This window comes from Nomascus leucogenys, chromosome 4 (genome assembly GCF_006542625.1).
Source record: "Nomascus leucogenys isolate Asia chromosome 4, Asia_NLE_v1, whole genome shotgun sequence".
Classification (NCBI taxonomy): Eukaryota; Metazoa; Chordata; class Mammalia; order Primates; family Hylobatidae; genus Nomascus; species Nomascus leucogenys.
This window is the reverse complement of record NC_044384.1, coordinates 109,155,397-109,183,338: the sequence shown is the minus strand read 5'-3', so window position 1 is coordinate 109,183,338 and position 27,942 is coordinate 109,155,397. Positions and strand designations below refer to the sequence as shown.

The 27,942-nt window shown below is 44.2% G+C and overlaps 1 pseudogene; it reads left to right on the top strand.

Moving 5' to 3' along the window:
• Positions 1-4,949: 4,949 nt before the first annotated feature.
• Positions 4,950-6,764, top strand: LOC100603486 (annotated as a pseudogene).
• The last annotated feature ends 21,178 nt before the right edge of the window (positions 6,765-27,942 follow it).

Below are 27,942 nucleotides of genomic sequence, written 5' to 3'. Positions count from 1 at the left end.
TAGCATTTTGTCCACTCTGTGATAGTGTGAACTAAATATTTGACCCTTGCCCCCACGCTCTGGCTTACAACTCCTAATATCCTTAGTATCTCCAAAGCAAGGTATGCCATTGGGACTGGTGGCCGGCAGACCCTAGGTAACTTCAGGATAGGGGCTTGTCACAGTGAAGACCAAGGCACAATTAAGAGGGTGTGACTTTTCAGTCCACCCATAACCTCTTGGGAGGAGAGGGGCCGAAGGTGAAGTTCACTAATGGCCAATTAGCTAATCAAGCCCCCATAAAAGCCCAAAAGGACAGAGTTTGGAGAGCCTGTGGAAAGCACACCTCACCTCCATGGGGACAGACACTCCTGTGCTCAGGACACTTCTAGGCCTTCTCCAATGTGTCCCTTCATCTGATTGTTTATTTGTGGCTGCTCTTTAGTCATATCACCTCTATTCCAGCTGAATTTTACAACTCAAATCCATGATTTTATATTTGTGAGCATTAAATTTTGTCTGGCTTGCTTTGGCCTGTGCTTTCTATCTATTGATCTTAATTTTGTTGAGCAATACAGTTCGCTGTTATCCACAATTTCCATCTGCAGGCCTTGCTCACCCAGGGTATGCGAGTCACCTGTGGCTGGTACAGAGTCCATGATGTTCCAAGGAGTTACTCATTCAATCTCTACTCATTCAGTCTCCATCTTTTAGGGGCTTATGCTGTGCAGATGAACAAATATAGGTGCTCAGCTCAGGAGCTTCCTTTCTATATAGAAGGAGGCAGGAATGAAGATGGCCATCCCAGTAGAATGTGGTCTTTGGCAATAGAAGAAACTCTTCTGGGGGCACAGGAGAAACATCCAACCATTATGGGATGGCAGAAGGTCACAAAAGACTACCAAGCTTTACTGCTTAGTCTTCTACCAAGTATTTACTGCTGCCCTAATTCTCTTTGCCTCCTTTATGGTAACAACTCACTTTGGAGAGCCACCCTTCCCTGATAGCTATCTAAGCCTTTGGGCAGGGGCACCCACTCTCAGCTCCCTGGAGCATTACCCAATCAGTAAATTCCAAAGCCCAAGTTGCCAGACTCAGCATGGAGCAGACATCATGGAAGGGAAGTAGAAATCAAAATATACATCAATTTTTGTGTTCTTTATTCCCTCTGTTTCCCCCTTCACTTCACCTCATTGAAGTCAGCTTGGTGGTCATTGCTTCATGGGAGGTATGTGGCAAGTCAGAAAACAGAACTACCCTAGAAGTCTTGCTGGCTTTTTATACTTAGAAGAAGTGAATTCCTGAGAATAATTTAGTTGAAGAAACACAAAAGGAGAAGGATTTTCCCCAGACTAAAAATAGATTGTTCCGGCCGGACACGGTGGCTCACGCCTGTAATTCCAGCACTTTGGGAGGCTGAGGCGGGCGAATCATGAGGTCAGGAGTTCGAGACCAGCCTGGCCAACATGGCAAAATCCCATCTCTACTAAAAATACAAAAAAAAAAAAAAATTAGCTGGGTGTAGTGGCGGGCGCCTGTAATCCCAGCTACTTGGGAGGCTGAGGCAGGAGAATCACTTGAACCTGGGAGGCAGCAGTGAGCCAAGATCATGCCACTGCACTCCAGCCTGGGTAGTAGAGCAAGACTCCGTCTCAAAAAAAAAAAAAAAAAAAAAAAAAAATAGATTGTTCCAGGCTGGGAAGAAGAGAAGTGTGCTGTGGTGGCAGGATTAGAGGCGCATTACCCTGTTTTATTGGTAGCCCTGTTAGAGCAAGATTCCAGAGAAAGACACATTTCAGAAAGACTTCCAGCACAGGAATAGTTGAGACCTGCCTAGCCTTGAAGGAGTCAGGAGGACAGGATAACAGATGTCATTGTGACTTCCCATAGGCACTGATGACTGAGGACCAAATAGCTTTCCCCTACCCCCAGTGCCTTAGAAAGACCCTAGGCTTGTGTGGGGTTCCCAAGAAAAGCTGAGGTTGTTTTTCCTGTAGCCAAAGCTGAGGTTGTTTTTCCTGTAGCCAAGCCGGGCAATATTTGTATTTTTTGTAGAGACAGAGTTTCGCCCTGTTGCCCAGCCCTCAGGCCCAGGGCTTGAGTCAGAGATTAAGTAGAGTCATGGACTATAAAGCAAGTTCTAGTTATTGGGCTCCTTAGTTTATGAGCTGAAATGTACTCTCATCACACACCCAAGGACATTTTAATTCCCTTCTGCCCCTATTTCATTCCACCTTCTTTCCTTGCAAATGGTTTCTAAGACAGCGTAATCAAATAATCACCTTGGCGCTCCATCTAACTCATACAGTGTCCATCCTCAAACTTGCTCTGTCCTATACAGCAGTGTTCTTAGTAAAGCAACATTAGACAAAACTCAGCACCATGGTAGAGAGAGGCAGATCCCACTCTACCCACCCAAACACCACTGGACACACACCAATAGACAGCTTTGAGGACAGACAACCCAAACAGCATTCCAAATCCATTTTTCTGGATATCAAATGTCAAAAGAAAGTGATTTAAGTGATTCAAATAGAGATTAAGGCTTTATTCAATGGATACACATCAGAGAGATTAAAGACTTTGTTCAACTGATACATATCAGAGAGCATCTAGAGGACAGCTGACCCTAGATTAAAGTGGGGTTGGGATTTTATAAGACAGGGGAAAGCTGAATGCCTGAACTAGTGGTTTTGGCTTAGGTAGCATTTTTCACTTTCATCAAAACTCATAGTTGGAGGTCATTCCACTTTTGTGCCTCTTGCATAAGTCATTGGTAAAATTCTAATACTATCAAAATAGTATTTTCTACGAAGTATTTTGGCAAGCCTCGTGGCTTAAGTAAAAAAAATTCCTGGACATGCTTTAAGAATAATTATACTGAGGTATCTGTGGGAGTTGCTTGTAAAGATGCCGAGGGGACTTGTGGCTTACTGGGCCTGAAGAGCTGTAAACCAATCTGACTTTACATGGATTTGTGATAGAGGTGAGGAAATAAGAGGTTTAGAGGACAGGAGGCTGCAGCCATGGCGTTTAAGGCTTTGGAGTTAAGGCAGTTGCAGGTTATGCCAAGTTCTAGGTGGCCATGACTTTCTTCCTGAAGCATTAGGTTGAAGCATATGCAATAATTGATGTTGTTGGTCAAAACCAGTGTAATATCAGGAATTTTATAGGGCTCAACCTAAATAAATATGGGCAAAAGTCAATATGGTTGAGTTGCTGAATTTGGTTTCAGGCCAAAGAAACTTGCTTATATATATCCTCTGTCCCTCTAACAAAACAACTAGCTAGTTTTATCTTTTCACTTTTCCATGTTCACCTCATCTCACTGCTCATTTGCTCTTGGAAACCTGGCTGTCATGTTGGAAAAAGTGGATCTAGTTCTGCCTTTGCCATTGGAAAACATACTTTGAGCTTTGTCCATCTCAGATAGTTCAAAAACCCTTGTATATGTCATTCAGTCCATGTGATTGAAATCTAGGAGCTATCACTCCTAAATTGAGAGACAGAAATAAAATTTTAAAACCATTTTCTTTACAAACATATTACAAATAATTAATCTTAAATGGCAGCAAAATGTATCCCTGGTGTCTGAGCCAAAGTTAATGCATACACTTTTGAGAGCCCCTGCTAAGTTGCCTATTGCATTTGCTGGAATATGGCACTAACAGGAGGAACCACATTCTCATGACCAGATACTAAATGAGCATAATTCCAAAGAATTACCATAATATCCTTTATATCTTATAATTGTATGAACTGACGCAAGCAGCTCTCTCCGTCAAAGGCTTTATAAACGGCACAGAAAATAAGTACCCTGTGAATGGCATCTATTAACAAAATGAACACCCCAGGCACACTATTTCATTACTCCCACTGGTTCCCAGAGGTATAATTAGGGTTGAATTTTTCATGAACATAAACATTATTTTCTTTGTCCACTATGCTATGCTTTGTGCCTGACTATTTTCAATACTCCACTCAGAAAAACAGAAAAGGAGAGAAAAGAGGCATATCCTCACTGACTGGAAGTGATTCTGTGGCTTGCTTTAAGGGTGCCCAGGCCCCTAGCATGGAGCTTGCCGTCCTCTTTCAAGCAGAGCTCTCCCAGACCTGCTTTGCCCACTCCTGGCTTATGCTGAGGTTGGAGAAAGACCCAGCATAATCATCTGGAGCTCAGTATCTCTTGCAGAACTTTCAGGTTTTGGAGACATAAATATATTGTCTTCATTGTTAGTCTATCTACTGTATAATTTTTGAGTCATTTTTAAAGAAAAATAAAAGTGATATGGCTTGATTGTTCTTGTTCTTCCTCTAGGTTTATTTGGTTGGATGATAGCTAGTCTGATTTGCAGTCATGTTTGAAATGCTTTGCCAGTGGAATTTATCAGCCATTGCCCCCAGAATCTTACTAAAATATAAATCTAATAATGTCATCCCCTTGCTTAAAACCTTTCAGTGGTTTTCTATTACCAATGAGAGAAACTCCAAGTTGAACAGCATAGCCTGTGGGGTCTTTGTGAGATGCCCCTGAACGATCTCCATCTATGTTTTGTGTCTCTCCCTTAACAGGAAATCCACTGTCTAGCCACATTAAAGGTCTTATGATTCTCTAGTTGTGCCTTTCTTTTAAATAATCCTGGGATATAATTTTTCTACATTTCCACCTTGCTAAAAGTAACCCTCAAAGGTAAAATCAAGCCTTGGTGTTCTCTCTGTCTCCCAACATGGTGGCCTCAGAAAAGGAGAAGGAGGAGAAAGAGAAGGAGAAGGAGGAGGAGGAGGAGAGGGAGTAGGAGGAGGGGGAGTAGGAGGGGGAGGAGGGGTTGGGGGAGAGGGGTAGGGGAGGGGGAGGAGGAGGAAGGGGAGGAGAAAGAGGAGGGGAAGGGGGAGGGGGAGGGGAGGAGGGGAAGGGGGAGGAGGAGGGGGAGGAGGAGCAGGGAGAGGAAGAGGAGGAGGAGGAGAAGAAGAAAAAGGAAGAGGAGAAGGAGAAGAAAAAGACAATTTCCCCAATAGACTTTCTGACTGAGGATGGGCAGACGGGTGGAGGAAGCACCTATATCCCCAGACTGGGCTGATAAAACAGATGAGCCAGAAGGAAATGCTTCAACCACTTGGCACAGTAATGATGAGGTGTGTATAGGACATCTCCAATTGACCATTCTATTCTTCCCACTGCTCCACAGGATGCTGGAGGACCCCATATTGATTGGAGCCATCTTCCCAAATCACCATCCTACAATGCTCTTCTAGGGAACCTGCTCTGTGATGTGACAGAAGTCTCAATTAAGGAATTATTTAGAAGATTAAATATTGGTACAGCACACTGACCACATGAACCCGGCAATCCAGAGAGGTTGAAAGTTTTAGTTATCCTGAGTTTGAGGACCTGGATTCCCTCTTCAGTTCCCTGGGTCTCAATGAAGAGTCTGTAGGTAACAGGATAATTAGAGTGGACATTGCTGACCAAGCACAGGATAAAGACAGGGATAACTGTTCTCTTGGCCAGGATAGAAATCAGGATACTGACAAAACAGATATGCTGGAGGCCCATCCTGCCACAGACAGCTTTGACGACTACCAGCCTAGAAGAGGTGATGATAGCTTTGGAGATAAGTATCGAGATCATGCGATTCGGACCATTATCATGATGGGTATCAGGACGGGTTTAGAGATGGCTTACACCAGGATATGGTTCGATGTGGGGGCCGGGATTAAGATGATGACTGAGGCAGCAGAGACTATGATAGAGGCTATGATTCTGCAACAGGCAGTGGCAGAAGAGCATTTGGTAGTGGGTACCTCAGAGATGATGACTATTGAGGAGGCAGATGAAGACCAGTAAGACAGACAGGACAATGGGTCATGGAGCTCCAGAGATGATTACTCTTACAGTGATTATAGGCATGATGATACGAGTCCCTCCCAAAGATCAGAACTGAATCTAAAGCCTCAGAGTACTCATAAGGAAGATGATCCCTCTTCTAGTACCCCCCAGCTCAGTTGAGTGGCTTCTATCTTTGGAGGGGGAAAGTCCATTGACACAGTTGCTAGAAAAAGAGAAGCAGAAGAATACAGAAGAAACAAGAGAAACTATAGTGGCAGCTGGATGAGCCAAATCTAGAACAATGGCCTCTGGAGAGACACGCAAGCTGGCAAAGTGAAGAAACTCAGGAACGGGAATGGTGGAGGACAGGAAGTGAGCCAGTGCAGACTGGGACCCCAGTCACATCAGGCAGAAGCAAGTCAGACCAGGATGCTTGAAGAAGAGAGAGTGAGAAGTCTCTAGAAAGTGAAACACTCAATAAAGAGAAACACTGCCATTCTCCAATTTCTAAGCCTTCCAAACCTGATCAACTCCTAAAGGTGATTCCAGCCCCTCCACCAAAGGAGACTGCTTAGATGAAGAGAAGTTCTAATCCTCTTATTCCATCTCAGAGCTCAGAAACAGAGCAGCAATCCCCTGCAGGTAGTGAGGGAAAAGTACCTCCAGTTCAACCCTCAGAGGAAGGAGCAGCAAAGAAAGATGAAAATAAAGTAGACGGGATGAATGTCCAAAAGTCCAAACTGGGAACTCGGGCCATGGTCCAGGAGATGGAGGGAACAAAGACCGCTGGAAGGAGTCAGACAGGAAAGATGGCAAAAAAGATCAAGTCTGTAGATCTGCACCTGAGCCAAAGAAACCTGAGGAAAATCCAGCCTCCAAGTTCAGTTCTGCAAGCAAGTGTGCTGCTGTCTCTGTTGATGGTGAAGATGAAAAGGAAGGAGCAGATTACACCAAATAGACCTCCTCTGCTTTCTCCTAGTATCTCTCCACTCTGGAACATTCAAGAGCAAAGCAAACCTACATCCAGACAAGACAAAATAACATTCACCACCTCCTGGGGGAGGAAAAAATCAGGGTCAAGTTCTGATAAAATAGATATGTCTCAACCCAAAGGCAAGCTTCCTATTTAATTTGGAAATACTGAAGACATTTCTGCTAGAGAAATGAACAATGCGAGGAAGTAACTATTGCCACCACTCTTTAGCATCAGAAAGATACAATATCTGAATAAATTAAATAAAAAGTGTGTAAATGTTTATGTGTAAAACTCTACAGCAGTCCTTGAAAGTCCAAAAAGTAGACCTGAACCAATGGAAGATATAAAATATGCTTAGATAAGAAGACAGAATCATAAAGATTTTAATGCTCCTCAAATTATGTAAAAGATTTAATGTGATCCCTATAAAAGTACCAGAAATCCCCGCCCCGCCCCCCACGCCCCACAATGACATGACAAGATGAATATGAAGTTCTCATGGAAAAATTAAAAGGCAAAATTGGTCAGAAGAATTCTGAAACAAAAATTTAAAAAATACTGGGAAATATTGTGACCAGCCCTGCAAAATATTAAAACATACTAGAAGTCCTCAATAATTAAACTGACATACTTAAAAACAGGCAGATCAATAAAACAAAATAAAAAGAACTGCAGTAAGCCCAATGTGTGTGTCAATTCAGTACATATTAAAGGTGTCTCAAATCACTGAGGAAATGGGATGTTTAAGAATTGGTGGCTTACACCTGTAATCCCAGCACTTTGGGAGGCCCAGGTGGGTGGATCACTTGACATCAGGAGTTCCAGACCAGCCTGGCCAACATGGTGAAACCCCGTGTCTACTAAAAATACAAAAATTAGCCAGGCACGGTGGCATGCACCTGTAATCCCAGCTGCTTGGGAGGCTGAGGCAGGAGAATCACCTGAACCTGGGAGGCAGAAGTTGCAGTGAGCTGAGATCTTGCCACTACACTCCAGCCTGGGCGACAGAGCAAGACTCTGTCTCAAAAAATAAACAAAAAAATTATAAGTACTAGAAGAAAATATGAATCAATTCCTTTAAAACCTGAAGTGGATAGTGCCTTTCTAACTATAACTTAAAATTCAGATGCAATTTTTTAAAACATTGATAAATTTAACCAAATAAAAGAACTTTTAAACATTTTTGCATGACAAAACAAAACAAACACCAAGACAAAGACAAATGACAAATAACAACTGGGAAAAAAAGTGTTTACAACTTGTATCAGATACAAAGGACCAATCTCCATGATATGTAAATATTCGTGCAATTAAGAAGAAAAGGTCCGAATATAAAACTATAGAAAAATGGGCAAAAGACATGAACACACAGTTCATAGAAAAGAAAGTTCAAATATCCTTTAAACATATGAAAATGTATTCAATCTCATTTATTAGAAGAAAAACTCAAATTCAAACTTTTTTTTTTCCAGACAGAGTCTTGCTCTGTTGCCCAGGCTGGAGTGCAGTGGCGCGATCTCAGCTTACTGCAGCCTCCACCTCCTGGGTTCAAGTGATTCTTGTGCCTCAGCCTCCTGAGTAGCTGGGACTACAGGCGTGCACCAACACATCTGGCTAAGTTTAGTAGGGATGGGGTTTTACCATGTTGGCCAGGCTTGTCTCGAACTCCTGACCTTAAGTGATCCACCCACCTCGGCCTCCCAAAGTGCTGGGATTACAGGAGTGAGCCACCATACCTGGCTTCTTTTTTTAGTTTTTGTAATTAACTCTTTTTTCTTAGTAACTTGTTCTTGCTTGATGTGAAAGTCTGTCTTAACCAACTGAAGTTTTACTTGCTGGATTAACTGCTTCCTCAGGTGTGCATTCATCTGTTTCAATAGTGCCTCTCTTATAATCTCGATTTTCTCTGTTCCTTGTACATTTTGGTTGTATGTTCCTTTTTGCATTTGTTTTCCTGAAAGCCTTTCTGTCTACATGGCATTGTGCCCCACAGCCTATCACCAATGATGTAGGCAAGGGGTGGTGTGCAGCTGCGTGAGGAGTGTCTGGATTTCTGGAAATAAGGGCTACTGGTCTCTTTTTGGATCATCAACCATGAAGGGTACTGATGTCTCTTGACCTAAATACCTACACTCACTGCTCCCACCTGAATGATGACACCTTTGTCACCTTTTGCTTAGCATAAGAAGAGGGGCTGGGCCAGGCGCGGTGGCTCATGCCTATAATCCCAGCACTTTGGGAGGCTGAGGCAGGTGGATCACAAGGTCAGGAGTACAAGACCAGCCTGGCAAATATGGTGAAACCCTGTCTCTACTAAAAATAAAAATAAAAAATAAAAAATTAGCCAGGGGTGGTGACAGGCACCTGTAGTCCCAGCTACTCGGGAGGCTGAAACAGGAGAATCACTTGAACCCTGGAGGCAGAGGTTGCAGTGAGCCAAGATTGTGCCACTGCACTCCAGCCTGTGTGACAGAGCAAGACTCCATAAAAAAAAAAAAAAAAAAAGGCTGTTTCTCCTTCCATATTCCAACCAGAGCCACTTCAGATATCTATACCTGCCTCTTCAAACTTGGAGCTTCCCCTAGAATACCTCCCTCTTTTTTAAGAGTTCTTCCTTTGCCTGTTTTGGGATTTGGTTTCCCCGTTCAATCTGATCCAATTTGCCTCTGATTTTTAGGCATCTCTTGTAATTTTCACTAAAGGCACTCTCTCCTGCTTTCCAATATAGTTATGAATTTTAAAAAGATACATTTTCTTCATTTTCTAGAGATTTGTATGGGGAGACTGCAGCAAATGCATATAGTTCTCTTGATTCAAGATACATACTTTTCAAAAAGTATAACCAGGCAGTTAAGCAACATTGACAAAGATGTTCTTGGGTTCCCAGTGCAGAGATAAGAAAACAGCAAAATTAGAATCTGGACTATTTCCCATTAACGATTTTAAGACTGAAGGGAAGACCTCTAGGGGATCATGGTGTTCTTGAATCCCATTACTGCCAAAGGTTCATCTATTATCCATTGCAATAACAATGACTCGATCAACAGTGATGCTACTGTTGCTTGGAAAGCATCCGGATGCATAGTGTTCAGAAGCTAAATCAATTCCATTGATTATGAGATGATAAATGATTCTGAGGCACAACCCATATACCTGATAATTGCCACTTTATCAAACGAAGACATCTTTAAACAAGCTTTAATAAGAACGTTCAATGCTTTGCAGGTAAGAGCTTAAGAATTACAAATAGGAAGTAGTCACCATTGTGAAAAAAAGGTTGAATTAATTTGCAAACTGATAGGGAGTTATGTGATACAGCAGAAGTTGCACATGAAAAATAGCAGAGATAACAAGAATGCTCATATGGTTCTACTTTCTCCAGCTCCTTTGAGAAAGAACAATGGACAGCATCCCCCATCAGGGGTTCCTCCTACCCGGTCCCTATCCTACTAAAGGTAAGAGTGGAAACCTGAGCACTAGGGAATTTTTGGTTTAGTTTCTCATGATATTGGGACCTGTGTGAGCTCCAGGGACCTGCATGTCCCTAACCTCTCTGCCACTTTGGCGTCAGCCCATGCTTCTCATGCTGGTAAGACTTGTTTCTTAAGACACAGGTTGCAAAGCCCCCGCTGATAAAACAGGATGTGGTAAAGAAGCTGGTTGAGGCTGACTCTCTTTTCGGACTCAGCCCGCCTGCACCCAGGTGAAATAAACGGCCATGTTGCTCACACAAAGCCTGTTTAGTGGTCTCTTCACACGGACACAGATGGAATTTGGTGCCGTGACTCGGATCGGGGGACCTCCCTTGGGAGATCAATCCCCTGTCTTCCTGCTCTTTGCTCCGTGAGAAAGATTCACCTACGACCTCAGGTCCTCAGATTGACCAGCCCAAGAAACATCTTGCCAATTCCAAATCCTGACCCCACTGAAAATCGGACTGTTCAACTCACCTGGCAGCCACTCCCAGAGCCCCTGGAACTCTGGCCCAAGGCTCTGACTGACTCCTTCCCAGATCTTCTTGGCTTAGCGGCTGAAGACTGACACTGCCTGATCGCCTCAGAAGCCCCCTAAACCATCATGGACGCCAAGCTTCGGGTAACTCTCACAGTGGAAGGTAAGCCCGTCCCCTTCTTAATCAATATGGAGGCTACCCACTCCACATTACCTTCTTTTCAAGGGCCTGTTTCCCTTGCCTCCTAACTGCTGTGGGTATTGACGGCCAGGCTTCTAAACCTCTCAAAACTCCCCAACTCTGCTGCAACTTAGACAATACTCTTTTAAGCACTCCTTTTTAGTTATCCCCACCTGCCCAGTTCCCTTATTAGGCTGAGACACTTCAACTAAATTATCTGCTTCCCTGACTATTCCTGGACTACAGCCACATCTCATTGCCACCCTTCTCCCCAACCCAAAGCCTCCTTCGTGTCTTCCTCTCATTTCTCCCCACCTTAACCCACAAGTATAGGACATCTCCACTCCTTCCCTGGCAACCGATCACATGCCCATTACCATCTCATTAAAACCTAATCACCCTTACCCCTCTCAATGCCAATATCCCATCCCACAGCACACTTTAAAAGGATTAAAGCCCATTATCACTCACCTGCTACAGTATGGGCTTCTAAAACTTATAAACTCTCCTTACAATTCCCCCATTTTACCTATCCAAAAACCGGACAAGTCTTACAGATTAGTTCAGGATCTGCACCTTATCAACCAAATTGTTTTGCCTATCCACCCATGATGCCAAACCCATATACTCTCCTATCCTCAATACCTCCCTCTACTACCCATTATTCTGTTCTGGATCTCAAACATGCTTTTTTTTTTTACTATTCCTTTGCACCTTTCATCCCAGCCTCTCTTTGCTTTCACTTAGACTGACCCTGACACCCATTAGGCTCAGCAAATTACCTGGGCTGTACTGCCACAAGGCTTCACAGACAGCCCCCATTACTTCAGTCAAGCCCAAATTTCATTCTCATCTGTTACCTATCTCGGCATAATTCTCATAAAGACACACGTGCTCTCCCTGATGATCGTGTCCGATTAATCTCCCAAACCTCAATCCCTTACAAAAAAACAACTCCTTTCCTTCCTAGGCATGGTTAGTGCGGTCAGAATTCTCACACAAGAGCCAGGACCGCACCCTGTAGCCTTTCTGTCCAAACAACTTGACCTTACTGTTTTAGCCTAGCCCTCATATCTGCGTACAGCCGTTGCCGCTGCTTTAATACTTTTAGAGGCCCTAAAAATCACAAACTATGCTCAACTCACTCTCTACATTTCTCATAACTTCCAAAATCTATTTTCTTCCTCATACCTGATGCATATACTTCCTGCTCCCCGGCTCCTTGAGCTCACTCTTTGTTAAGTCCCATAATTACCATTGTTCCCGGCCCGGACTTCAATCTGGTCTCCCACATTATTCCTGATACCACACCCGACCCCCGTGACTGTATCTCTCTGATCCACCTGACATTCACCCCATTTCCCCATATTTCCTTCTTCCCTGTTCCTCACTCTGATCACGCTTGATTTATTGATGGCAGTTCCACCAGGCCTAATCGCCACACACCAGCAAAGGCAGGCTATGCTATAGTACAAGCCGCTAGCCCACCTCTTAGAACCTCTCATTTCCTTTCTATCGTGGAAATCTATCCTCAAGGAAATAACTTCTCAGTGTTCCATCTGCTATTCTACTACTCCTCAGGGATTATTCAGGCCACCTCCCTTCCCTACACATCAAGCTTGAAGATTTGCCCCCACCCAGGACTTGCAAATTAGCTTTACTCAACATGCCCCGAGTCAGATAACTAAAATACCTCTTAGTCTAAGTAGACACTTTCACTAGATAAGTAGAGGCCTTTCCTACAGGGTCTGAGAAGGCCACTGCGTCATTTCTTCCCTTCTGTCAGACATAATTCCTCAGTTTAGCCTTCCCACCTCTATACAGTCTGATAACAGACCAGCCTTTATTAGCCAAATCAGCCAAGCAGTTTTTCAGGCTCCTAGTATTCAGTGAAACCTTTATATCCCTTACAGTCCTCCATCTTCAGGAAAAGTAGAACGGACTAAAGGTCTTTTAAAAACACACCTCACCAAGCTCAGCCACCAACTTAAAAAGGACTGGACAATACTTTTACCACTTTCCCTTCTCAGAATTCAGGCCTGTCCTCGGAATGCTACAAGGTACAGCCCATTTAAGCTCCTGTATAGACGCTCCTTTTTATTAGGCCCCAGTCTCACTCCAGACACCAGACCAACTTAGACTGTGCCCCCAAAAAACTTGTCATCCCTATTATCTTCTGTCTAGTCATACTCCTATTCACCTTTCTCAACTACTCATGCATGCCCTGCTCTTGTTTACATTGCCGGTTTATACTGTTTCTCCAAGCCATCACAGCTGATATCTCCTGGTGCTATCCCCAAACTGCCACTCTTAGCTCTTGAAGTAAATAAATAATCTTTGCTGGCAGGACTATGCTGAATCTCCTTAGGCTAATCAGATGTCCTAGGTCCTCCCAATTCTTAGACCTTTTATACGTGTTTTTCTCCTTCTTCCATTTAGTTTTTCAATTCATACATAACCATATCCAGGCCTTCACCAATAATTCTACACAACAAATGTTTCTTCTAACAACCCCACAATATCACCCCTTACCACAAAATCTTCCTTCAGCTTCATCTCTCCCACTCTAGGTTCCCACGCCGCCCCAATCTCGCTTGAAGCAGCCCTGAGAAACATCGCCCATTCTCTCTCCATACCACCCCCCAAAAATTTTCGCCACCCCAAGACTTCAACACTATTTTGTTTTATTTTTCTTGTTAATATAAGAAGGCAGGAATGTCAGGCCTCTGAGCCCAAGCCAAGCCATCGCATCCCCTGTGACTTGCACGTATACATGCAGATGGCCTGAAGTAACTGAAGATCCACAAAATAAGTAAAAATAGCCTTAACTGATGACATTCCACCATTGTGATTTGTTTCTGCCCCACCCTAACTGATCAATGTACTTTGTTATCTCCCTCACCCTTAAGAAGGTACTTTGTAATCTCCCCCACCCTTAAGGTTCTTTGTAATTCTCCCTACCCCTGAGAATGTATTTTGTGAGATCAACCCCCTGCCCCCAAAACATTGCTCCTAACTCCACCGCCTATCCCAAAACCTATAAGAACTAATGATAATCCACCACCCTTGGCTGACTCTCTTTTTGGACTCAGCCCCCCTGCACCCAGGTGGAAGAAACAGCCATGTTGCTTACAAAAAAAAAAAAAAGAAGCTGGTTGAAACCAGCCAGAATCAAGATGGTGACAAAAGCAACCTCTAGCTGTCTTCACTGCTCATTCATTACATATTAATTATAATGCATTAGCATGCTAAGAGAAACTCCCACCAGTGTTATGACAGTTTACAGATGTCATGGCAACTTTCCGAAGCTACCCTATATGGCCTTCTCAAACTAGGAACCCTAGTTTGAGACTTTCTGAAACCAAGAATCTAGATCTTCTCCCTGATCCTCCCTTTGTCTGTGACATCTGGAACAGTGCCATGGTGCCCATCTGCTTGGATAAGGACCTTATACTCTTCTGCAAAGGCAGTGGAAAGAGCATTGTTAAAGATCCAGTTCTCAGGCTGGCACCAAAAGCCTTTTACTGCCTGGCCCCTGCCTGGCTTTCTGAGATAATTCTCTTATCATTCAAGAAAATACCTTAAATCCATTCACTCAGAACTAGCCAGGGTGTGAGTCTGTTGTCAGTATCCAAGAAAGAGGTGACAAGGGCTTAATTTTTTTTTTTTTTTTGAGACGGAGTCTTGCTCTGTCACCCAGGCTGGAGTGCAGTGGCTCGATCTCGGCTCACTGCAAGCTCCACCTCCTGGGTTCACGCCATTCTCCTGCCTCAGCCTCCTGAGTAGCTGGGACTACAGGCGCCCGCCAACACGCCCGGCTACGTTTTTGTATTTTTAGTAGAGACGGGGTTTCACCGTGTTAGCCAGGATGGTCTTGATCTCCTGACCTCGTGATCTGCCCGCCTCGGCCTCCCAAAGTGCTGGGATTACAGGCATGAGCCACCGCGCCAGGCTGACAAGGGTTTTAATCAGTAATGGTCATCAGATTAGAAAGGGTGAATAGACCCAAGAGGTGTTCAGGAGACAGAGTCAATAGAGCATCTGACAAAAAGTGAGGGACAGGGTTACGACACCAGGGTTTCTAAAAATGATCAGTAATGAACTAATACCACCAAATGTTATTATCTATGTTTATTTTACTAATTGGTGCTTTTCTACCAAACAAGCATTTCCATCAACTTCCCTCTCCTGGCCCAGAATTAGCTTCTTGTTACTAAGGTGAAGCATTTCCATCCCCAGCTAGGGATGGTGTCCCTTACTTGAGATTGTTTATGACATTTAAGGGAAATTCTGAGCTGCTTTCATAGTTCTCAAGCCGGATGGAAGAATACTCGTAACAAATATGAAATTCCAGCCCTGGCTTCAAGATCCCTCCAGGGTATTCATTATTTCATTTTTGCTGTGGACTTTAAACATTGGGTCCCTTACTTAAAAAGCACCCTTGGGCTTTGTTTTTACTAACATCCCAAAATGCAGTTCCAAATACTGAGATACAAAACCAACATTATTTGGGACAGCTTGTTAGCAAAAGCCTCCTGCTATTAGGCTGAGAAGGCAGTTGAAAAGAAAACTCTACCTAATGGTCTCATTCACTCAATTGAAACATTTATTGGGCATCAAGGAGCAGAGGAGCTGTGCCAGGAAGGCAGCGAGTGCAAGGAGGACTCGAGTGCAAGGATGGGCAGGCTGGCTTGCAGGGGCAGAGGAGGCATGGGGGATGGTGGACAGCAGGGATGGGAGAAGAAAGGGTTTCAGGCTTCCAGCTTTGGGGTGAGTGCTGGTGGAGAGCAGAACTGTTGGGCAGAGCAGCTGTTCTGGAGGTCATACAGAGCCCAGCAAGTGGAGACACGGGAGCTAGGTTTGAGGCTAGGTCAAGGTTGGAAGCAAAACTAACCCAGTCAGGCTGGGGTGCAGGCGAGACTTGCCCCTCTCTTTCCACCAGTCAGGGGCACCTGCCTATGACTGGCGGCTCTCAGCCCAGGGGCAGAGCTTTTCCAGTCCTTCCTGCTGCCTTTGAGCTCCATTCACCTGGCTCGAAGACCCTCTGATCCCCTTCCTGACCTCTGCTGGCCCAGACCTTGCCCAGATCCTTGGCTTTTGTTCTTGAGTCTGCTGCCCAATGCTCCTTGATCCTGCTTTCTCTGAAGTCCTGAATGTGAGACGTAATTGATGTAGTGCCTCCCTCTTCTCCCACACTTGCCTGACTGTGGGCTCCTCTTCTTGCCTTCTGGCCTTCAGACAGCTTTCCTTTTCTCTCCATTCTGACCCTGCCTTCTCAGCTTGAACACTGCCTGTCTGTCTCAGGCCTTAGCTCCGCCTTAGCTCACTTCTTGACAAACCCAAACTGTTTAATTAAATTTAAAAATGCAACTTTAAATCTGTTCAGAAGTACATTTTAGTTTTTATTTATTTTTTTCTGTTGCTACTGCACAAATTAAAGCAGCAAATTTTAATAAGATGATGGCATTTGGCTTGATAAGAAGGTGGGATTGTTGAGTGGTCACTGCATGGCCAAACCCATGGCATTTTGACAGCCAGTCACGTGACTCTGGCTTCCTGTGCCAACCTAGGCTTATTTGGAGTGAAAAAAGAACCTGTGAACAGGAAGGAGAGCTTTTTTCTTTTTTGAAATAAACTTGGTTTGTAGAATAGAAACCTCTGAGCTTAGATTTCTTTCAGCTTAAACATTTATATTTGTGGTATTACATTTGCTAAATCTAATAGCTTGAATACATTTCACATAGCTTTTTTAGAAACTAACTAGATTTTGTGTAACTTTTTATCCCTAGGTCAAATGATTTGTGGTTTTAATGAGTTCACTTACTCTACATTTTGCTTTGAATGTCTAAGACATTTTCCAGCAAGAAGTGGTGGAAATTAGAATCGCCAACCCAGCTGCAAAATCAGCCTTGCATTACAGAGCAACCTGTGACTCTGAGCCCCGGGACATCAGGCTTCTAGCCCTGCTCGGCCTCGGTGAGGAGTAGACTCAGTAGAGACATTTCTTAGGGCCCAGCACACCTGTGTGCAGAGTTGGGCACCTGTTACCCACAGCAGGGTTTATGTAGCAAAGAAAATTCTGGAAGTCTTGTTCCAAAGTTAAGTTGGATTCAAAGCTGAGGGGACAATGACCTCTACAGCTCTGTGCATTATACTCTGTTCCATCTTCAGATCTTTCCTTCTGTGTCATCCTGACTGAGTCTGAGAGTGGTTGTATCTGTGTATCTCTCTCCTCTTTCCCATCCTCTCACCTGTTAAGGAATTTATTTCCGTTTAATAAAAGTATCCTGGACCTGGAATATCTGTACCCTTTGGACTAAATGTGTCAGTATATCAACACAAAGCTTGGAAGTCCATGCACAGAGAATTTTACTCTAAGCATAATGTAGAGTACCAGGAGATGATTGCAGAGCCGGGGACAGGATGCTGACAACAGGAGATGGGGAGGTAACAGGATGGAAGTTTACATACTACCTGAGGCTCTAAGAAGAGATCCAGAATGCCCCACCCCCAAGGCTTGACTCAGAGTGGCAGGGAGAAAAGATGACAGGAGCCTCGGATCTCAGACCCAACATGGTGTGCCAGTTTTAGAGCAGCATTGGTGGATGGAGGTGCCAGCTGGTGGGATAGGCATGGTGCTCCCGGCAGCCTTGAGCCACAGGTGCCACCAGAGAGTACATGCAAGTATCAACAGCCCTGGAGTTGGAACAAAAAGGCTTATAGTGGGAGATACCCTGACCAGGGGCAATGGCAGGGATCATGGCCATCCGCATGAAACCTGCTCTGTACCCAAGACAAGGCAGGAGCCGCCAAAGCTTAGTGGACACCAGTGCAGGGAAACCAGCAGCCAGGGTGGGAGTGGGGAGCCACCCAGAGGAGGTTGGCAGGGCCCTGGAGGACAGCACATGGAGCCCAGACCTACCTCCCCAGCACTCCAGGAGAATCCATGTGCCTTCCCCTGCCTTGAGAGGTGCCTTGGAAAGGAGGAGGGGTAAGGAGATTCCTTGGGAGATGAGTATCATCATTTCAGACAGCAAGCTGAACTTAGAATTAATTGAATATTTACACAAAAGAGACAGTCGAATTAGAAGAGGCAGAATTACCTTTAATTGGTAAATGCAAATGTTTTTTGCTTTTAGAAGGAAATGACTCTAAAGCACTGTGGTCAAATGTGTGTGTGTGTGTGTGTGTGTATGTGTGTGTGCCCGTACACACACAAAATTAATGCATTTCTTACTCTTGGTTAGTAAACTCTGATGCTGCTACGTTTGATACAAATGATATACCGGACACTTGGTTATTATAATCTCATTCAAATATCTTATTTTATGGATTAAAAACAAACAAACACGAAAACCCTGAAGCCCAGAGCTGGTAAGGGGCAAAACGCTGGAGACAGGCCTGGGTCTTCTGACTTCCTCATCAGTGCTCTCCCCACCACACGGCGTGTTCGTCCTCAGAATCCTTGGGTGTGCACTGTTCCTGGTTGATATGAGGAGCTTTGATCTATTTTTTTCTTTTTTTTTTCTTTTCTTTTCTTTCTCTTTCTTTTTCTCTTTCTCTCTTTCTTTTTTGAGACAGGTTCTCACTCTGTTTTTCAGGCTGGAGTACAGTGGTGCAGTCATAGCTCACTGCAGCCTCAATCTCCCAGGCTCAGGCAATCCTCCCATCTCAGCCTCCCAAGAAGCCAAGGTCACAAATATGTGCCACCAGGCCAGCTAATTGTTTTAATTTTTTGTAGTGACAGGATCTCACTATGTTGCCCAGGCTGGTCTAGAACTCTTGGGCTCAAGCATCCCTACCACCTTGGGCTCCCAAAGTGCTGAGATTACAGACATGAGCCACCACACTTGGACTGATTTATTTCTAATCATAAAGCACTCAATGGTACAAAATTGTCTAGGAATAAAAGCCCAGGATGATGACAGAAACAGGGAGATGATAAATACTGACTCTTGGAGGAAGAAATGCTCTTCATTTTTCCTTTGCGGATTATCAACTACGGGCCATCGCAGGAATGTACTCTTTTTACGGGTCTCTGGCCTCATGCATTATGGATGAAGACTGTCGAATGTGCAGACTGCAGGGACTTTGCCTCCTCCACAGCAGAATCAACACTCAGCTCAACCATCCCCTATAAACAGCTGTTGTCCCAGGCTTGGAAGATAGTAAAAATAGATCTGTGATAAGAAGCAGGCTTATCTTCAGGCCTCAGGTCCAAGGGTAAGGCTGAAGATAGAAGCCCCATCCTGTTATCGCTTGACACTCTAGAATGCCCTGGGTTTCTTAGCAAAAGATAACGCGACTGCTAAAACAACCATCACTCAGGAGACAAGGAGCCCGGGCCAGATTTTACCTGATACAAGCAGTCACTCAATACGTGCCTATCAACACCCGCTCCCTTCCCTGGAGCCTTTCCTACCACATCCAGAGAAACATGGCTTGTATATCCCAAGGACTGTTCAGGGATAAGCCGTCTATCTGTGGAGCCTTCCTTAGTGAAAGGGAACTCGGATTTCCTAAATCCGAGAATACTAGCCACTTTGATATTTCAGATCTGCCTCAAACAATCCCTCAAGGAACCATATGTGATTCCTGGAAAGCAACCAAATGTATTCTGAGGGGGCCATGTGCCACAGGAAAATAAATCTGAAATACGTCATACTGCATTTTCTTCTTGGAGCTTCATAACCCACATTAGGATATTAAAGGTCCTGAGAAGTCCTGCACTTAAAGACCAAAACTTATATATTCTTACACAAAACAGCTTTTCCAGACTTAACTGAGCACAGAGCACAATTTTCCATAGAACGCTTGTTAACCCTCTGCTGATTTGGCCTTCTGCTAGTGTCTGACTGTGTCTTTTATGTCTGGGTGGTTAGCATGAGGTTAGCACGTTGTTCCCTTTGTCAGCAGTAGTAAATGAACTGGGGAGAGCAGCGCTGGCTGCTCCCAAGTGGGTCCTCAAACAACCCAAGCCAGCAAGAGTCAGACCCTCACTGCTGAGGTGGGTGGTGGTTTGTCCAAGACAGTCAGGTTTATACTCATTCTTCAAGCACAATGTATTTTTTATTTTTTATTTTTTTTGAGACGGGGTCTTGCTCTGTCACCCAGGCTGGAGTGCAGTGTTGCAATCTTGTCTCACTGCAACCTCTACCTCCCGAGTTCAAGTGATTCTCCTGCCTCAGCCTCCCGAGTAGCTGGAACTACAGGCACGTGCCACCATGCCCAGCCAATTTTCGTATTCTTTAAGTAGAGACAGGGTTTCACCATATTGGCCAGGCTGGTCTTGAACTCCTGGCCTCAAGCGATCTGCCTGCTTCGGCCTCCCAAAATGCTGGGATTACAGGTGTGAGCCACCACGCCCGACTCAAGCACAATTAATACCTCCTTTTACTCTCTAAAGTGTTTTAGTTTGGACCATGAATTATATGGCACTCCTGCCACTGTGATCATCAGGAGAGCCCTTCCAAAGGCTACAGCTGCAGACTGGTTGAGGCCCTCGTACTAGAACTGAGTGAGCAAATGAGCTCCAGAAGGTGTGAGCCTAGAAATGCGGGAGGCCTCATAGGGGATCAGGTAGCTCCACGGTGGGCAAGACATCATCCGGGAGACAGAGCCAGCAGCGAGGAGGGCAGGAAGCCAGGACAGTGCCTCAGGGTTGCTCCTGGCAGCATTTTACTGCTACTTGGATTTTTTGAATTAAAAAATTGTACTTGAGAGCATCACACATTTTTCTCATGTTTGTGGTTTGGAAGATCATTCCCTTTCCCTTTTTTTTTAGTAAAATTCTTGAAAATGTCTGCACCAGTTGTGCTAAAGGGAAAAACTGGTGCCATTGACCACAGTGTTTTAAGGGCAGAAGGACAGTCCTGGGCCTGGGCTGTGGAGCTGGGGATGTGTTGGACAATTCCCAAGGGGTGGATAATAGCTCAGGGGGAGAGGCAGGATGAGTGAAGTTCCGTGATAAGAGGGGGAACTGAAGCTGGACCTTGAAAGGTTAGGGAGGACTTGTGGAGAAGAGAGTGGGGAAAGGTAGGTGTCCCAGACAGAGGGAGCAGCATAAAGCAAAGATACTGTGTGAGTTTCCTATTGCTGCTGTAACAAATTATTGCAAACTCAGTGGCTTAAAGCAACCCAGATTTACTATCTCACAGTTCCAGGGGTCGCAAGTCTGAAATGGATCTCACTGGGCTAAATCAAAGCGTCAACAGGCTGTGCCCCCTTATGGAAGCCCTAGAATTGAGTTCTTGCCTTTTCTAGCTTCTAGAGGTGGCCCACGTTCCCTGGCTCAAGGCTCCCTTCCATCTTCAAAGCCAGCAACAGCTGGTCGAGTGTTTCTCACATTGCATCGCACTGACTGACCACTGTCACCTCCCTCTCTCATGTAAGGATCTGGTGATTACACTGGGCCCCCCGCTGTATAATCCAGGACACCCTCGCCACCTCAAGATCCTTAATTTGACCACATCTGCAGAATCTCCTTTGCCATGTGAAGTAACACATTCACAGGCACCTGGGACTAGGGAGTGGATGTCTTGGGTGGGGGGCATTATTTTGTCTACCACACATGCCAAGTAAGGGCAGTGTCCTTGCAAAACAGGAAGAGTGAATAGTCCATTTGCCTGGATTGGAAGGAATGTATGAGGAAAGATGTGGAACCAGAAGTATAGACTGGAGATTCAGGAAGGGAGAGAAATGTTTTCTCGATTCTCTTCAGAGGGCCTAAGTGGCCATGGACCACATTCTTTGCTCAGGCTGCTATTGTGATGCCAGGGTGGCAGCCATGGGGCAAGGTCAGCAGACACCTCCATGAGGCCCTACATGGTGGAAAGGCACAGGCTTGTAAACTCAGGATCCTGAGGAGCTCAGCTCATTAAGAGCAGATTCTCATCTGGGAATCACCTTTTCTCTTCAGCGGCAGTAATAGAACCCTTTTTTCAAATTAAATTCACATGTAAACAGGTTAAAGCAGAGCCATTCAGGCTGATACAGGGCAAAAGGTCCCCAGAACCACCTAGTCCTCTGCCCGTAGAGGCTCCTGGGGCACATCCCCAGGATGCGGGACACAGCGGGAAAACCTGTAGCAAAGTTCAGAAGGCTGGGTGGTGAACAAGGACTCAGAAGGTCTTGGAGGAAATGAATGTTCTAATGTGTGAGGGAATATGGACATAGTTGCTCACAGCAAGGTTCACACATGGGTCTTAGTTTGAGCTCCCCCAGAAGCTGACCCTCAGATAAGGATATGAGTGCAAGTAGTTTATTTGGGAAGTGGAAGGAACATGGGTAGGTGAAGAAGAAAGATATTTGAGCAAGGCAAGGCAGCTAGTCAGTGTGTGCTGTCACGCCAGCTACTGCAACATGGAACTGGTGCTTAAGCTTAAGAGGAAACTCTGGGAAACGGTGAAAGGTAACAAAGCTGAGGAATTCACACCTGCCAGTCATGGCTTAAGGGCTGGCCCAGATAGTAATTCCCTGGTTCTTCCCACTCCTTCCCTCCTGCAGGCAACAAAGATGGCTGATGGCAGTCAGGCTGACACCATGCCCTGAAATAGCAAGGGTCTCTGATGGGATATGGGTGAACACTTTCAGCTGCCTCGAGATGGTCTTATCAATGAATCTGGTGACAGCAGAAGTGTCCGTTCTGCCTACTTCTCCATCACCACCCATCAGCGTCCAGGTTTATGGTGAGCACCCTGCATCCTGCTCTGCAGTCCTCAGACCAACACTGACTAGGGGGACAGTTGTCATTTTTGGCTGCCTATTCCCCATGGCCCTCATTACAGCACTGAGTTTTTCTATCATAAAATGATTTCTCCTCCATGGTGTGGAGAGAAAGAAGGCCTTCTCAGAGTCTTTGTCTCTTGGTGATCTGAAATGTCCATCTCCATGTGATCAAAAGGCATCCAAGTCTGGGCACAGAGAGAAGAAGCATTCCTAATTCCAGAAGTTCCTGAGAGAACAGGGCCAGCTTTCTGGCAGAACAGAGATGTGAACTCAATGTCCTTTGGGAAATTAGTTTTAGTTCTGTACCAAGAGCCTATAATTATACTGACCAGGCTAGGGTACTTGAAATGATGATTAAGGCATGAATGAAAAATAAAAGATCCCTTTGTTTTTATGCTCATTATGCTTCTTTTTGATGACTATGCAAAAAAAATGCCTTTCAAACAATTAGCTTAATTAGCAGATTGTATTTTCATTCCCGGCTCCAAGCCAAGTGCCCAGCAGCTGATCATAGCTGGGTAAGGATGCACTGGCCCTGCCTACCTTCCTCCTCCCACCCACCTCCATGTTCCAGAACATGGCATTTGGGGTTGGTCTTTACCTTGGCCCATCTCCCAGCAGCCCTTGGGCTGAGCTCATTGCAGTCTGTGGGCCCAGCTGTGCCTGGACAGCCCTGGCTCCTCAAGACAGGAGTCTATTTGTTTGAGGGAGGGAAGGAATAGGTGGAAACGAAGCTTCCTAGTCTGATAATGCAATCCAGTGTAATCTGGCCCCAGCCTACATCCCAAGTCCTTCCTAGAAGCCACCCCCACTCTCCGGCTCCATGTGTCTGGTCTGCTGTCCCTTCTCCCACCCTACTTGTGCATCCCAGATTCTACCTGTGCCTCAGGGTGCCTTGCCTCCTCTATGAGGTCTTTCTTGTTTCTTTTAAGGCCTTTTGCCTGCACTTCTCCCATTATCCTCACCACTTTAAAATGGATTCAATTAAAGAGGCAATAGATGAGCTTATTCTAATAGAAAACACTAAGAAATGCATAATTATCTAGAAAAAAGTATGAACTCCTCCACCACTGCCTCCCTACTCCCCACCCCTTCCCCGAGGTAATGACTGGGAACAGTCGACCACACACTGAATGTTGTGCAGTGCTTGCTTCTTTCATTTAATAGAATGCATCTTGGACATTTTCCATATCCAGGACTTATAGGTCAGCTTAACTGTTTTCAGTGGTTGCTGAACTGCCCCATCTGTTACCAGCCCACTATGGATGGTCATGGGAATTTGTAACTAATGGTGTTAGAGTGCAGGTGTTTGGGAATGAATTTACTTCTTTTCCTCCTCCTCCTTTCTTCTTCTTCACCCTCCTCCTCTTCCTCCTTACCTTCCTCCTCTTGTTCCTCACGCTCCTCCTCCTTTTCTCCCTCCTCCTTCTCTCCCACCTCCTCCTTTTCATCCTTTATACAAATTAGAGGTCTTAAGTCCATTCCTAAAATGTCATTCTCACTCCTTTGCATTCTGGCTTTCTTCTCACTCTAAAATATATATGCATACAAATATTCTAATTCTTAAATATTTTTAAAATATGGCCAAGTGTAGAGAATCACATAAAACATCTACATGCACATTTAACAAGCAGTAATATCTTGAAATACAGGCATATCTCATTTTATTGAGCTTTGCTTTATTTTGCTTTGCAAATACTGTGTTTTTTACAAATTGAAGGTTTCCAGCAACTCTGTGCCAAGAAAGTCTATTGTTCTCATTTTTCCAACAGCGTGTGCTCACTTTGTGTCTCTATGTCACATTTTGGTAATTCTCACAATATTTCAAACTTTTTTATTATTATTATATGTGTTATGGTGATTTATGATCAGTGATCTCTGAAGTTACTATTGTAATTGTTTAGGGGCACCATGAACCACACCCATAGAAGACAGTGAACTTAATAAATGTTGTCTGTGTTCTGACTGCTCCACCAACAAGCCATTCTCCAATCTTTCTCTCCTCGGGCCTCCCTATTCCCTGATTCACAACAGTATTGAAATGAGATCAATTAATCACCCTACTATGGCTTCCAAGTGTTCAAATGAAAGGAAGAGTTGCACATCTCTCACTTTAAATAAAAAGCTAGAAATGATTAAGCTTAGTGAGGAAGGCATGTTCCCCCTCATCCTGAAATAGGCTGAAAGGAGGCCTCTTATGCCAAATGGTTAGCCAAGCTGTGACAGCAAAGGAAAAATTATTGAAGAATGTTATAAATGTTACTCCAGTAAACACAAATTATAAGAAAGGGAAATAGCTTTATTGTTGATATGGGGAAAGTTTTAGTGGTATGGGTAGAAGATCAAACCAGCCACAATATTTCCTTAAGCCAAAACCTAATCCAGAGCAAGGCCATAACTCTGTTTGATTCTGTGAAGGCTGAGAGAGGTGAGGAAGCTGCAGAAGAAAACTTTGAAGTTAGCAGAGGTTGGTCCATACGGTTTGAGGAAAGAAACCATCTCCATAACATAAAAGTGCAAGGTGAAGCAGCAAGTGCTGATGGAGAAGCTGCAGCAAGTGATCCAGAAGATCCAGCTGAGATCATTGATGAAGGCATCTACACTAAGCAACAGATTTTCAGTGTAGACAAAACAGCCTTATATTGGAAGAAGATGCCATCTAGGACATTCATAGCTGGAGAGAAGTCAATGTCTGTCTTCAAAACTTCAAAAGACAGGCCGACTCTCTTGTTAAGAGCTAATGCAGCTGGTGTCTTTAAGTTGAAGCCAATGCTCATCGACCATTCTGAAAATCCTAGGGGCCATCAGAATTATGCCAAATCTACTCTGCCTGTGCTCTATAAATGAACCAACAAAGCCTGACAGCACATCTGTTTGCAGCATGGTTTACTGAATATTTTAAACCAACTATTGAAACTACTGCTCAGAAAAAAAGAATTCCTGTCAAAATATTACTCCTCATTGAAAATACATCTAGACACTCAAGAGCTCTGATGGAGATTTACAAGGAGATTAATGTTTTCTTCATGCCTGCTAACGCAACATCCATTCTGAAGCTCATGAAATAGTGAAATGAGTAATTTTGACTTTCAAATCCTATTATTTCAGAAATACATTTCATAAGGATATAGCTATCATAAATAGTAATTCCTCTGATGGATTTGGGTAAAATAAATTGAAAACCTTCTGGAAAACATTCACCATTCTAGATGCCATTAAGGACATTCACAATTTGGCCAGGCACGGTGGCTCAGGCCTGTACTCCCAGCAATTTTGGAGGCCAAGGCTGGCAGATCACCTGAGGTTGGGAATTTGAGATCAGACTGACCAACATGGAGAAACCCCATCTCTACTAAAAATACAAAATTAGCTGGGCATGGTGGTGCATGCCTGTAATCCCAGCTACTCAGGAGGCTGAGGCAGGAGAATCGCTTGAACCTGGGAGGCAGAGGTTGCGGTGAGCCGAGATCATGCCATTGCACTCCAGCCTGGGTGACAAGATTGAAACTTTATCTCAAAAAAAAAAAAAATTCACAATTCAAGGGAAGAGGTCAAAATATCAACATTATCAGGAGTTTGGAAGAAGTTGATTTTAACTGTCAAGGATGACTTTTAGAAGTTGAAGAATTCAGTGGAAGAAATCACTGCAGGTGTGGCGGAAATAGCAAGAGAACTAGATTTAGAAGTGGAGCCTGAAGATGAGACTGAATTGCTGCATTCTCATGATCAAACTTGAATGGATGAGGAGGTGCTTCTTGTGAATGAGCAAAGAAAGTGGTTTCTTGAGATGGAATCTACTCCTGGTGAAGATGCTGTGTACACTGTTGAAATGACACTGAAGGATTTAGAATATTACATATTCTTAGTTGATAAAGCAGCAGCAGGGTTTGAGAGGACTGACTCCAATTCTGAAAGAAGTTCTGCTACGGTTAGAGGGCTATCAAACAACATTGCATGCTACAGAGAAATCTTTGGTGAAAGAGTCAATCAATGAGGCAAACTTCATTGTTGTCTTATTTTAAGAAATTGCTACAGCCACCCCAACCTTCGGCAACAACCAACTGATCAGTCAGCAGCCATCAATATCAGGGCAACACCCTCCATTAGCAAAAAGATGACTTGCTGAAGGGTCAGATGATCAGTAGCATTTTCTCAGCAATAAAGCATTTTTAAATTAAGCTATGTACATTTTTTAGACATACTGTCATTGTATACTTCATAAATTACAATAGAGTGTAAATGTAACATTTACATGTACTGGGAAACCAAAAAATTTGTACAATTCATTTTGTTCTGACACCTGCAATATCTCCATGATGCCTGTATTTCTTCAAATACTAAAAAAAAGAAAAGAGAATGGAAACAAAAATCAGTTGCAAGTAAAGCTAAATCCTCTCCCTGTGCCTCATTTCTCTCCTCCTGACATTTTTGAAGTACTCACCATTCTAATGCTGTATATTTTTTTCATCCTTGTTTTCATAGTTTGCTACTACGGTTGGGGGGACAAAATATGAAGATATTTAAGAGCGTGTATGGAGCATGGCACCAACCAGAGTGATAACCAACCATATACCACCCAGCTTACCCAGCATTGACCCCTGAATGTTAGTTCTGTTCGTAAGTAGTCTTCATTAACAATGCATTGTTTTGTGAGACTTCAAGAGATATTAATTAGCACACTCTGTTTCCTTTTGCAACTTGTCTTTCACTCAACATTATGCTTGGAGATTGCTTCCTGTAAATACTGATAAGTCTAGCTAACTCTCAATAACATCATGCTTTCTTGATGGGGAGAGAAAGGAAGTTATGTCCAGGAACCCGGGGGTCGTACAAACAGAGACTGTCCTAACAGGGCCATAGCTGGGCCTAGAACCTCACACAAGTGTATGAGATGCTTTTGTGAGGATTGGGCCAAAAAGTCTGTAATGCCCATTGCTTCATTTACTTGCAGAATTTGAGGTTTCATAAAATTTGGGAATGCCTATTGTGAGAAACAAACTCACTTGTCCAAACTTAAAGAATGGACTCAGAGACCCGGAGAACAGCTAAAGTGAGACTTTTAATGACCATCTTGCAAGATCAGGTGTCTGATGGGCAGGCACAGCCAGCACAGTCACAACAAACAATTTACTCCCTAGTGCACAGGTGCCTCCCCCAATTCCTCATAGGCTGACTACTATGGGGTCACAATCTTCCCACACGTCACCTATCAGTTGCTGGGCTGGGGCTTTAGGTGTTTTCTTTGGGGTTGTCTTGCTGCATTTTGTTGCAGCCCACGATGCATTGCATTCCTAGTCAGCT